At 42.6% G+C, this 13,435-nt stretch overlaps 1 non-coding gene across 1 annotated transcript; it reads right to left on the reverse strand.

The window, feature by feature from the left end:
- Positions 1 to 9,267: 9,267 nt before the first annotated feature.
- On the reverse strand, positions 9,268 to 9,341 carry trnat-agu (transfer RNA threonine (anticodon AGU)). Its single transcript has one exon. It is a non-coding gene; the product is annotated as a tRNA-Thr (tRNA).
- Positions 9,342 to 13,435: the final 4,094 nt, after the last annotated feature.

Genomic DNA, 13,435 nt, shown 5'->3' on the forward strand with positions numbered 1-13,435 from the left:
GGCCGGAGTGGCCACCTCCTATTCACTATCATATTGTTAAGTCATTCGAAATTCCAGTGAGTCTAGATCCAACCTGATCAACCCTACCTCATTGGGAAAACCCCCTCAGTCGAGGGAATATCCCAGTCACCTTTCTCGGGAACTGTCTTCAATGCAAGTTATGTCCATCCTTCAGTAATCAGGCCAAATCAACACCAATTATTCTAGGTGTGGTCTCGCCAATGCCCTGTACAGTTGCAGCAAGGCTTCTCCGCTTTTCTATTCCAGTCCCCTTGCAATTAAGACCAACATTCTGCATGCCCTCCTAAGTATTTGATGCACCTAAATGATAACTTTTTTCCAATGATTCTTATACAGCGGCACCCATATCCATCTGTACTGCAGCATTCTGCAATGTCATCTAAACATTTTTTGTAATTCTTGTACAAGGATCCCTCTGTGCCACAGGATTCTGCAGTCTCTCTCCAGTAAGTAATATTCCTCTCTCCTATGCTTGTTGCAGAAGTGGGCAACCTCACATTTTACTACATTGTACTTGCATTTTATCCCCACTCACTTGAACATCTACATATCTATGCAGGCTCTTTCTCCACCCTCTGGTCTCACTCAGCTCTCACTCTCGGCTCCTCTGGCATATTCCCAAGATTCTGACTGTTTAGGAAATTCTCGGATCTTTCTTTAGTTCAAGATGGATGACCTCACTCTTTCCAGTGTTGACCACCACCGGCCACAGTTTTATTCACTCAGTGAATCTGTCAATGACCCTTTGAAACTTGCTACTCCCACATACGCTACTAACCATGTCACCTAACCTAGTGTTATCAGCAAACTTGAATATAGGCTGGAAGTTATTAAAATTTACAATAAAACAGAAAATGCTGTAAAAACTCAGCAGCCCTGGCAGCATCTGTGCAGAGAGGAACAGAGTTAACGTTTGAGTCCGTATGACTCTTCTTCAGAGCTCGCCACAACTTTACCCTTTTTGTCCCTTATTCAATTTTGTATCCATGCTGTCGCTGCCCCTTTAATCCCAGCTGCTGGAATTTTACCAAGTTCATTATGTGGGACTTTTTCAAATCCCTTTGGAAGTCCAGACACACATCATCATCCTCGCTCCCCTGGTCAATGTTCTCTGACACGTCATCAAAGAGCTTTATTAAGTATTTCAGTGCTGATTTTCTGTTAACCAATCTGTGCTGGTTATCATTTATCAACTCATGTTCTACCGAGCGACAATGAATTTTGTTCTGGATTATTGTCTTTAAACGTTTCCCCAGCACCAGCATGAGACTAACTGCTCTGTAGTTACTGGGTTTATCCCTCTCCATTTTAAACACGGATGTAACATGAACAACCTGCAGTTGTTTGGCTTCACTCCCAACTCCAAGGAGGATTGAAAGATTGTGGCTCGAGTCTCCGCTATTTCCACCCTTCATTCCCTCAGTAATCCAAGGTGTATCCGATGCGGATCGAGCAGCTTTTCTACTGTGAGCGGTGCCAGCCTTGTGATAGCTTCCACTTAATCTATTTTCATCCTATCCAATTTCCCCACCAATGACATCAGCAGCATCCACTTGTTTTGTGATGACAGGTTTAGTGCAAAGTTTACGAGGCGAATACCAGGGATGGGCCGGTTGTCTTATGAGGTGAGGTTGAACAGGTTAGGCTTGTATCACATGGAGCTCGGGAGAGTAAGAGGCAACTAGATTCAAACCTTTAAGATCCTGAGGGTCTTGACAGGGTGGAGGTGGAGAGCACGTTTCCTCTTGTAGCAGAATCTGGAACTAGGGGTCACTGTTTAGAAATAAGGGGTCGCTCATTTCAAACAGAGCTTCTTTTCTATCCGAGTGGCGAGCGTCTTTGGAGCTCTCTTCCTCAAAAGCTTGTGGAAGCAGAGACTTTGAATATTTAAAAGGCAGAGTTAGATAGATTCTTGATCAACGAGGGGGGGTGGGGGGGGGGGGTCGTGAAAGGTTATTCTGGGTAGACAGGAATGTGAGGTTGATGTTACAATCAGATCAGGCAGGGTCTTACTGAATGGCGGAGCAGGCTCGAGGGGCTGAGTGGCCTACTCCTGCTGCTAATTAGTTTGTTTGTATGTTCTCATTTAGTACCTCAGCCATGCCCTCTCCCCGCACAGGATCTCCAAATGAGCCCCCCTTTAAGTTACTGTCCTTATGCTGGTAAAAAAATCTTCTGTGTTTTCGGTTGTTACCTGCAAATCTTTTCTCAAACGCTCTCTCTTCTGATCTAATTTCCTTTTTCCATCTCTCCTCTGCACTTTCTGTTTTCTGTTTGGTTCGCTAATGTATTATGAATCTGACTATTATCATCAGTCTTATTTGGAGTTCCCACAGAGCACAGGATGTGTAGGCAACAGCTCTCAGCTGTCCCAACATTTCACTGAAATGAGTTGTCTATTTAATTAAAGTTCTCGTTATTTAGAGAGTTCCACTCCTTCCCTCTTGTACTTTTGCTGCAGTATCTCGGTTAAAATTACACAGCAGCTCCTTCCCCCTCTGCACTTAACCCCCACTTGCAAAAAATTGAAATTTTTAAGTTTTCACTCTGAAATTTACTCTCTCTGTGTTTGAGCTCACAGGTCACTTGAGTTCTTGTTTGTAATTTAATTGTTCCACGTAATTTACCTGAAAGTAAGGTTTGATTTTGAAGATCAATTCATTTGTATTGTAAGTCCAGTTTATGTGAAGTCAATATATCAACAAACTAGAAGTTTGCCCCTTATTTCTATATTTTCAAAGGAAAATCTAGAGGTAACTTATTTGTTCTGCAATAACGTGCCTGCTCAACTCAGGTCAATAAATCCTGTTCTAAACAGAATGCTTTATCCAGACAATGCATCCACCTGATGAGCTGATGGTGCACGGAGCACTCAGCTTTTACTCACTGATCTTCACAAGAGTTGATTCAGTTTTGATGTTGACTTGTTCGCTGGTGTTGATTTACTCAGACTCTTCACCTGATTTCTGTGCTGTCCAATGAAGCTTTCGCAGCAGAGTTCTCAATAATAACTTGACTTTTCCTCACAGGATTTCAATCTTGATGGTTTTTGAACTATTTTATCAAATGATTTAGTTTTGTAAATGTCACAGTCGCTCTCATGATCAGGCAGCAAGTTTAATTGCTGCGTTTTCAAGCAGCCGACAGTTTTATTTGAGATGTCATTGAGACAGGATTTTGGGTTTGAATCCAGTCACAAATCTGGCTGTGATGCCTTGTGGCTCCAGCTGTCATGTGACCTGCCAGGGGATGACCACATAGTTACCCAAGTCATGTAGCTGTGGATTGGGCGATTTCTTAAACACTTTCACTGGGGCTGACTTGGTCACACTCGCCTTTAAAACACAGGAGTCTTTCTTCAAATCCCAGTAAGGAATTTTCTTGTAACAAGGAAGGCTGACACTCCAGTACTGAGGGAGGTGTTGTCCTTCAGAAGAGACATTAAAACAAAGCTCCGTCCATCCTCTCATTTTATTGTAAGTGATCGGATGGTGCTACGGCAGAAAACACACGAGCAGTGGAGTAATCCCCGTCCCGAATACTGGCTGATATCTATCCATCAATCAACAGTCCGAAGTATGATCACATTGATGTTTGTGGGAGTTTCCTCTGTGCAAATTAGCTGCCCCTTTCTGACAGAAAGTGTATGTTCCTTTTCCCTTAATCAGTTTCGGTTTTGCTCAATTAGACACGAAATCTGACTGAAAACTCAACTCGGGTGGCACTCAAAATCACAACAAATGAATCATTAATAAAGGATAGAGGGTCTAATTGATCAGAGTGGGTGAGGGGCTAATGTTTTCTGTATGAAGAACTGATTTCATTAAGTCACTAACCTCAGTGTCCCAGCTCAATGTAACCCTGAGCAATAACTGGCAGCAGGTTTTTGAAGAGATGATTAAATTGGACCCTGATGTTGATGAAGGTTCCCCCGTGCTATTGAAAGGAGCGCAGGGAATTCTCCCACTGTCTTGACCAACTTTCCTGACTCAATAACACCACCAGAAACTGCTGCACATAAAGAACTAACTGAAAGGTCAAAGTTTAAAGTGGGAAACCAAACCCCTTCCCGGCATCACACAGGAACACATCTCCCTTCAAAAAACTTTCTTCATCAGATCCAATATCTGATCATTAAGATACAGGCATCTCCTCCTGCCTGAATTCATTATGTGCAGGAATTGGATTTATTTTATTTCATCAGCTCATAAAAGTATCCAGGAGCCGGGAAACTTTCATGATTTCCTGTGTTTCAATGAGAAATTATCATCTGAAATTTTAAAAAAGACACAGAAAATGTTTGTGTCACGGAGCAGGTTTCTCCATCACAGGATTAATACAAACTCACTTCCCGTCCAATCAGTGAGGGATGTCGACACTGAGAGAATATGAACAGAGAAGGAAACAACTGGATTCTAATTCCGCTCCCCTGAAAAAACACGACGGAATTGGGTTAACAGACAGATGTTTCAAGATTTAAATTCCCAAATATTGATCATAGGATTGGTAGCTTGTAAAATCTAGTAAATGCAGGTTGGAGAGGATAATTTAATTATCTGCAGTATTTACTCGGGGTTGAGTTGTGTGCGGAATTCTAGTTCAGGATTGGAGACTGTCAATATTGAGAGAATAATGGCATCAACAAAGGCTGACACCTCGATTCAGTTCCCTCCAGATTTAGTTTTTTCCTTATGAAGAGGGGGTGGAGGAATTAACTTCATGAGGCAATATCTACACACTGGATCAGAATTTGAAAACTTGCTCGGTCCAGGATTATGAAAATCGGAATATACAAACAGAAGTTAAGTATTCTTCCCTCATGCCTGTTCTGCCATTTAATGACCTCATGACTGGTCTGTATTTTAGCTCCGTCTATCCCTCTTTGTTTTGTAATTGTTAAAGTTCTTACCAAACAAAAGCCATTAGTTTCAGTTTGGATATTTTTGATTGACTCCCAGCTTTAACGCTTGTTTGAGGGAGAGAATTCATTATTTCCACCACCCTTTGTGTGAAGAAGTGCTTCGTGAAATTACCCCTGAAAGGCTTCGTTCTAATTTGAAGGTTATGTCCCCTTCTTCTGGTCTTCCCCCGCCAGAGGTAACAGTTCCTCCAGATCTACCCTGTCAAATCATTTAATCATCATATATATCTCAGTTAGGTCGCCCCTTAATCTTCGATATTCAAGGCATTACGAGACTAGTCTTTGAAATCCGTCATCATTTGAGGCTGGTATCACTCTGGTGAAATTCTGCTGCTCCCACTCGGAGGCCAATCTCTCTTTCCTGAAGTGTGTTGTCCGGAACTGAACACAGTGAACTAAATGGGATCTAAACAGAGTTTTATAAAGCTGTAGCAAGAGGTCCAATCCTTTGTATTCTACTAGCATTATTACAGTATTTTTACCTTCCTGTCCACTAGCTTTTAATGATGTCTGTACATAGCTTCCTGCTTCTCCACCTTTTCCCACATCTCACCACAAAAACAAACAGTCCACTCTAACCTTCATAGGATTAATTAGACAGCCCATCACTTTAAAGTTCATTTGATAAAACTTGCTCACTCACTGAACTCATCAAGCAAATTTCAACTTAAATGTGTTCCCCAAGGATAATGTTATGTTTCTGCTCCATCATCATTAACTTTTTCCGTTGCCTCCTTTCATGAATCTTGTCTGATAATCATTCCCGTATAATTTGGGTGAAGAACTGTAATTGTCAGTCTCAGTTTTGATGAAGTCTGAACAAATCCGTGATCTCCAGTGAGATATTGACAAGCAACGGATTTCAGGTCTATTTTATTCAAAATGTAACAAAACAGGAAGCAACAATTAATTAATAATATCCACAAACTGGCAGCAAGGATTGGATTGGAACCCATGTATGCAGAACACAATAGATTAGCAATCCAGCACCTTAAACTCTCAGTCACCTGGTCACCTGTCTGAGTTTTAGAACACAGTCTCACACCCTTTTTCCATCCATGAAAAGTTGGTAAGAAGGTTCTGAATGAGCAGCCTGGTGTGCAATGTTGGAAATGCAGCTTCTGTAAGTGAAAGGAATTTCTATCACATCAGGTCAGGGACTGTTTGGAATGGACCAATGTGAAACATTTCCTGACGAATTAAATTATGACAATAGAAAATCTTGCAGAGTATATGTACTCTTCATTGGTTGTCAAACATTCTGTCAATTGGTAAACCGTATTGTATGAGAAAGAAAATACTTGGGATGATTTTAAATACCTAGACTGCATCTCCCCTTAACGTTCCCTGTGAAAAGAAGAACACTGGCAGTTTTTTCCCCAGTCCATCCACATACGGGACCCCTCACTGCTCATACCATTCCAGTAAATCTCCACTGTACACTTTCCAAGGTCTTGCTGTTCTTCCCAAAACATTTCCCTAGCCCTCACCAGGATCTTATAATCATTATTATAATGGGATATGCCTCCAATTCTTTGAATCCCATTTACCCACATGATTCTTGTTAACTAAGATATGATGCATTACAGATAAGGATAGGCTTCCATCAATGTTAATTTCCTTAAAGACGTCGAAAAATGGATTTTCAATCTCTATTAAATGAATCTTTGTGAAATTCGGCAATCAGTCGATGAAAACCCCGCTTCCTTCATTCCACTTATTGCTATTTTTATTTCTGTTAATCCTACTTCTTTATCACAAAGGTTTCCCTCTTCTCCTTTACATCCTCTTCAACAAAAGTGTTCATTTTCTCCATCCACAATTTACAACTGCCTTCTTTTATATTTAACTCTTGTTTAAAAAGAGGTACTGGACGGACTGGCTGAACTTTATGTTGGTAAGTCGCAAGGACTTAATGGGATGCAGCTGACGATGCTGAGAGATGTAATAGTGGAAACTGTGAAGTTACTGGCCAGAACCTTCAGAATTCTATTTGTTTTTGTAATGGACAGCAACAAACCACCTATTTATCCCAGGACACAATATTGAGTTAATGTGAATCGGTGCTGAGCAGGTTCTAACGTCCCGCATCTCCAATTCTTTTTTACTTCAGTGACCGGTCCTTGATGTTAGCTTTTTGCTTCACAACTCTTGTTTATTACGGGAAACAAAGATGAATAGAATTTAATCGGTGCAGAGCAGATTCCAATGCCCTACATCTCAGTTTTGATGTAAGTTTTTTCCTCTAAAAATGAGACCCCACCTCCTGGGATCACAGCAGCAATACTTCCAGGATCTGATTTACAACCTTCAAACTCAGTGAAAGGCTTTCACCCTCCCCTCGGGATCTGAAAGCCGCTCTATCCCCAACATTCCGCTTGGATAAGCAGACAAAACAACTTCCTTCCCAGCAGTCCCCCAGCACAGACTGGATAATGTCCCAAGCTCGTATCCCACTAATCTCATATTGGTCCACCGATTTATGCTATTCCCCCAAACTCCGGGAATCTCGGCCCATATCCACAGACCGCGCAGACAATACCTGCTTCATAGAAACAACAGCGCGAAGTATGAGCCATTTCAGTGCCAGCATCCTGTGGAAATAGAGGATTCAAGATAAAACAGAATTAAAAATACTGAAGAGATCCTCACGGAGCAGGACTCAAGTCAAAGTGGAAAAACCCAGTGGATTTGTCATCGAAACTTTTCACCATTGGACAATGACAGCTGAAATAACTCCCCCCTCCCTCCAACCCCCACCCACCCCACCCCACCCCCCCGCTTACATACAGACCAAAAATGTTCCTGCACTGATTCACTTTTGCTCAAGTTGTTTACAATCAAATGAAGAAAATAAACTGTCGGAGGGAATTTCCATGATTTATGGAAACACCAACAACCGCCAGTTGTCAATCACTCAGCCCCATCAGACCCACCCACACTGACGGGAGCTTCCTGCATCCAGCACTGGCCCTGTCGCACTCACCAGCTGCTCACCCAGACCCCACTCTCACAAACACTGAACATTTTTACCCAGACCCTTCAATTTATTTTTAAAATGATAAAAAAATGTACACATTACATCGCTGTTTGGTTGAACGGAAGAAATGTTAAACTTTTCACCGTCACTCGGTAACCACGTTCGACATTCCTTCAATCAGTTGTATAAATTATCGGCTGTAAGGATTTATTTCACTGGGTTAAACAATTTCCATGTGAGGAATGTTCCAGCGTGAGAATGGAGGGGGCCGGGCTGACTGAGCTGTGTCTTCACCGCTTCTGGGCAGTGGGAATGTTCACCCTTCATTCTGCTCCCATTCACTTTCCCAAGGGGAATCTACAGATTCCCTAATCTGGGCCCTGGGGTTTATTCATTGGTTCCTTTCAATTTGTTTCATTTTTCCGAATGACGATGTTTTCCGAACTTCGGGGAAACCCTCCCCCTTACATCCTGCCCCAGTCTAGGGTGGAACAGGCGGATATCGACCCGAAACTGGTCACCTCCACACTGACAGATACAACACGGCCACACTCTGCTTCAGTGAGATGAATGTCGAAAGCGGTTTCTTTGGAAGAAATTGTGGCTGACTGAGGTGCTTAGAAAGTCCTGATTATTTGTAATGAATCCGTCCCAAATCCTTTGGAATGTCCGTGGAGTGACACCTAATATCCCTCTTTGTGAAAGGATATTTAAGATAAATGATAATCTCTTTCAGTGAAACGTGTTGAGCAGGTTGTGAGGAGAACTCTTTGAAATGTTCACGTGCTGCCACGTTAACAACATGTAAACAATTGACACTTTTTCACAAATAAATTTAAACCGAATGTCCACCTAGATGTAAACTCAGAATGTTCAGCATTTTAAACGGAGTGGAAAACAGGTTCATTGCACATCTTCAGTGAGGTCTCGGAAAGCAGAATTTGCCAACTGCTTGTTACAGCGTTCACACAGTAAACTATTGTTCACTTCTCTTCCTCTTATTTCCGGTGATGAAGTTTGAATCCTATCGCTGACCCAGTGAGTTTTACCTTGCTCTGTTGTCTTGTTCTTCCAGAATCTGGATGTCAGTGTTCTGAACTTCAACTGTTAAATAGAATAGCGCCCATCTCTTCCGGTGGAGTCACACGAGGGAGAGTTTCTCAGTGTGAGTGGCCACTTTCCACAAATCTCTTCTTCAGTTGTGTTGAAATGTTAGAAGAAAACCCGCTGTACAAGGGAGGGCAATTTGAGTTAGCAATTTGGAAATACTCATCAGAACCAAGAAATGCTTTGCACTGTTACGAAGAACTTGCTCAAATCAGCCCAGAACTTGTAAATGGAAGCGAGGCTCTGCTGGGATTTGAACCCAGGGTCTCCTGAATACTAAACAGGCGCTTTAACCAACGAAGCCACAGAGCCCAAACGCGGTGGAGGAATTTAATGAACAGTTAGTTATATGTCGCAGATCGGGCACGACTTCGGTTCAGAAAACTGGGGTAAAGTATAAAATGAGTGTAGAGCCTTTCATGATGTGGTAAAGAGACACTTCACACAAAGGGTGGTGAAAAATTAGAACTTTCCTCCCAAAAAGCGAACGAAACTTAGAGTCAAGTGGCAATTTTAAAAATGAGATGGATCGAGGTTTTTTTTGAATCAGCACTGGTTTGATTGTCTGTGAAATCCTGCCAGGAAGCTGCAGTTCAGAAACAGATGATCCAGGATCCAGTTGAAGGGCGGAACAGGATTTTGACCCAGTGACAGGGAAGGGGTGGCGATATATTTCTAGGTCAGGGCGGTGTGTGGCTCCCCTGAATGGAGAACTCACCATACTGAAGGGACAATCCCCTCCGCAACCGCTGCTCTACCGCCAATATCCCCTCCCCTTTTAACTGCATCTTTCTGTGCTAATGCAGGGGATACAATGTCAGATTTTGTATCTCCTCAAAACCCAAACACGTCTTCCAAGTGAAGCAGTGATGCACTTGTCCTATTTTTCAGTTTAATGTCGTGTGTTTGCAGGTGATGGTGTTCCCATGCGTCTGTTGCCCTTGTCCTTCTCGGCGGCAGGAGTGGCGGGTTTGGAATGAGCTGAGGAAGGAAAGTTAATGTCAGGAGGGGGATTCGTCACCCACGCTTCCAGAAGAATAGGGCAATATAAACACAGCACTTCAGACCACTCGGCCATCATAAATCGCAGCTGTGATTTATTGGGACACTAACCCATTGAACTTTACACAAATGTCTTGAATTCTATTTTCATCTTCATTGCATTTGAAACTCGATGTGATTTTCCTTTTTTCAGCACCTGTCAGGTTCCTGTATCTGAGTCCCATCCTTCCCCAAGCCGCCGGGGGGTGAGGAGCTTCTCATTGCTGCATTGCTCTGTTTGCTCAAATCAACAAAGACCCAATTCCCGCCCGACCTGTTCCTCACACGAAGGTGATGAGAGTGTAATATCTGAGCGATGTGAAGCATCCAATTTGAGAGTTACATCCTGGCGACAGGAATATCTCTTCACAGCTGCTTTCAGACCTGCTGAATATTCCCAGCTTTTCCTATTTCTGATTTTGTGCCTTCATTACAGGAGTTTTTTTTTCACTGACAACCCAAAACTTGTCTCTCGGGGCAGCTCCAGGCATCGCTTTTCTGTGATCTCCTCACCTACATGCTCTCTCTTCACTTTCCTACACACATGTTTTAAAGTCGGCTGTTTTCACACTCATCATCCTGCGCCATGGATTTCAATCCCTCCCTCCCCGACACACCTCCCCCTACCCCACCACCCGCCGCGCAATTACACCTCACGCAGTCTAAGCATTTCTTAGGAATTGGCAAAGACGAGGGAAGAATTAATCCACACTCACTTTCAGCAGCACTGAGTGATAATGAATTAACCACACAGACACACACACGTACAACCACACACCCCAGCCCCCAGCCGCCACCCAACAAACACACACAGACACAGACACACACAGCGCCATTGTGAGATTCAGGATGAGGAGATTCAGAAAGTCGCTTACCATACCAAAGACTGACAAATACAGAATAAATCCGGTCATTTACAGCACCGGAAGCTGACTGTCAGGCAAATCAATTGCATACGTACAGCTCCACTGACAGACTCAACTAATGACCCAAACCTCAAAGTATCAGAAAGTGCAATATACATACTGAATATGACGAAGATATATTGTGTCAGGGAATGACAGATGCAGAAATCTGATCCTGTCACTGGAAGAGTAATCCAGCGATCCCAGGCTCATGCTCTGAGAGCCATCAGCAGCAGCAGAATTGTATTCGACCATAATTGATACACTCCTGGCCCAGCACATCACCCACCCTAACATTCCCATCAAACGGCGGAATCAATCTGGATACCGAGGCTCTGCCGAATGTCACGACTCACTGGGGATAGTTCGCTGCAATATCAAACCCCACTGCTCCCCGAGCCACGATAAATGTGAAAAAGTTTCATCAAACCACCAGATTGCCCCAATTCTACGAAACTGTTTAATTGAGGTTAACAGAACATGAGCAGCAGGTTTGTAAACGTAATAAGTAAATAACTGTTTTTGATCAAATTGTTTTTAACAAATGGCAAAAGAAAAAAAAATAACTGCTAACTTCTAACACTATAACTTAAACTCCACCTGCTTCTTAAACCCCTACACACACACGCACGCACTCACACACACACACATACACATAAGGCACGCAAAACATGCATTATAATGGTGTGGTAAAACAGTTCATTAACACCAATCTGGAGTACAGGGTTGGAAGGATTGATTTTGATTGATGTCTTCCAAATTCCTTTCAGATCTTGTTGATGACACGAGGTGGCCTTCCAGCACTTTCAGAATTTAGTTCATTGGATGATAACTTACCTTTCAATGTCTCTAACAGTGGTTTTCCCTTTCCCTTTTCACATTGGTTTCCTCAGAGAGAGAGCTAGTTAAATAGTTATGAGGAAATAGATTTTAGATGTTTTCTCTTTGCAGGCCAAGAGCTTTCTGCTATACCACTCTTCACACAAAACCTTGGTCAACTGTTCAGGAGCCAATGAAAATGTTGCTGTCAGACAGCTCCCTTGGCCCAGAAATCCTTCCTGGCACCATCCTGTCTTTCATGACACACTCTGTTCCAGGATTGCAGCATTGTATATATCTCTCATTCTGTTCCAATGAGCATGTCTTTCAACATGCAGCCATTGTAATTCTAATCCACAGTCCAACAGGAAATAAAGAGATATGTTCTTTATAACAGTCCAACAGAAATGAGAAGATATATTTCTTACACTGTGAATAAGAAAATACCAGAGACATTTAGCCAACGAATTAATCCCAATTTCCCTAACAGTAATGATGGCTGATAGATACAGAATGACTCCCACATTGGCAATCAGTACCACTGACTGATACAAAATTAATCCCACCGTCACTTACAGTAGAAGACATTGACCCATAAGGAAGGAATTCTACTCTCACAAACGGTCCCAGAGTTGGGGATACAGAATGAATCCTACACTCACAAACACTACCTGTGACTGACAGATACAGAACAAACTCATTCAGGTACAGAAGCAGAGTTTTATGAATACGACATGAATCCCGCAATCAAATTTACTCCCAGCGATTAACAGATGCAGTCAAGACTTGATTACATTAATCTCATTGTCGTTTAATCAGATTTGTACACAGGAACTGGAACATTTCCTTTTTTTGCACGAGATGTGGGCGTCACTGGCGAGGCCAGCGGGTGTGCCCTGTCCACAAAAAAAGCAGAATAAATCCAACCCGGCCAATTAGTCTACTCCTGATCAAAAAAAAGTGATGGATGGGGACTTCGACAGTGCCATCAGGCAACAGTTACTCAGCAATAACCTGTTCATTGATGCTTGGTTTGGGATACACCAGGACCATTCAGCTCCTGACTGCACTGCAGCCTTGGCCCAAACATGGACAGAAGAACTGAGCTCAACGGGCGAGGTAACAGCGACTGCCCTTGATATCATTGAGGCGTTTGAATTGAAGACTTGCCTTTTTAAAGCTGTTGTCACAACCACAAGGGGTCTCAATACGCGTTACAATGAATGAAATACTTTTCAAGTCTAATCAATGGTCTAATGTTGGAAATTGCTGAGCTTTGGAACAATTATCCATTGTTGGAAATCCGAAAGGAACACGCGCAAACCGAAGTGGTTCTGCGGCGCAATGGAAAGCGGGTTGAACTTCTAGGCAGTGATAATTAAGGTTTTCAAAGGTTGTGGTTTAGAGTCCCACTGGAGTCAGATTTTAGATCAGGTTACAAGCAAATCAATGAGCCCATCATTCATGTGAGTAGAAATAATACACTGCGGATGCTGGCAATCAGAAAGACAAACAGAAAATGCTGGAAAAAGTCAGCAGGTCTCTCAGCTTCTGTGGAGGGAGAATAGGGTTAATGTTTCGAGTCCGATATCACTGTCCTTCGGCACTCTGAAATACTGGATACGAAGCGTTAACTCTGTT

This window comes from Cetorhinus maximus, chromosome 31 (genome assembly GCF_964194155.1).
Source record: "Cetorhinus maximus chromosome 31, sCetMax3.hap1.1, whole genome shotgun sequence".
Classification (NCBI taxonomy): Eukaryota; Metazoa; Chordata; class Chondrichthyes; order Lamniformes; family Cetorhinidae; genus Cetorhinus; species Cetorhinus maximus.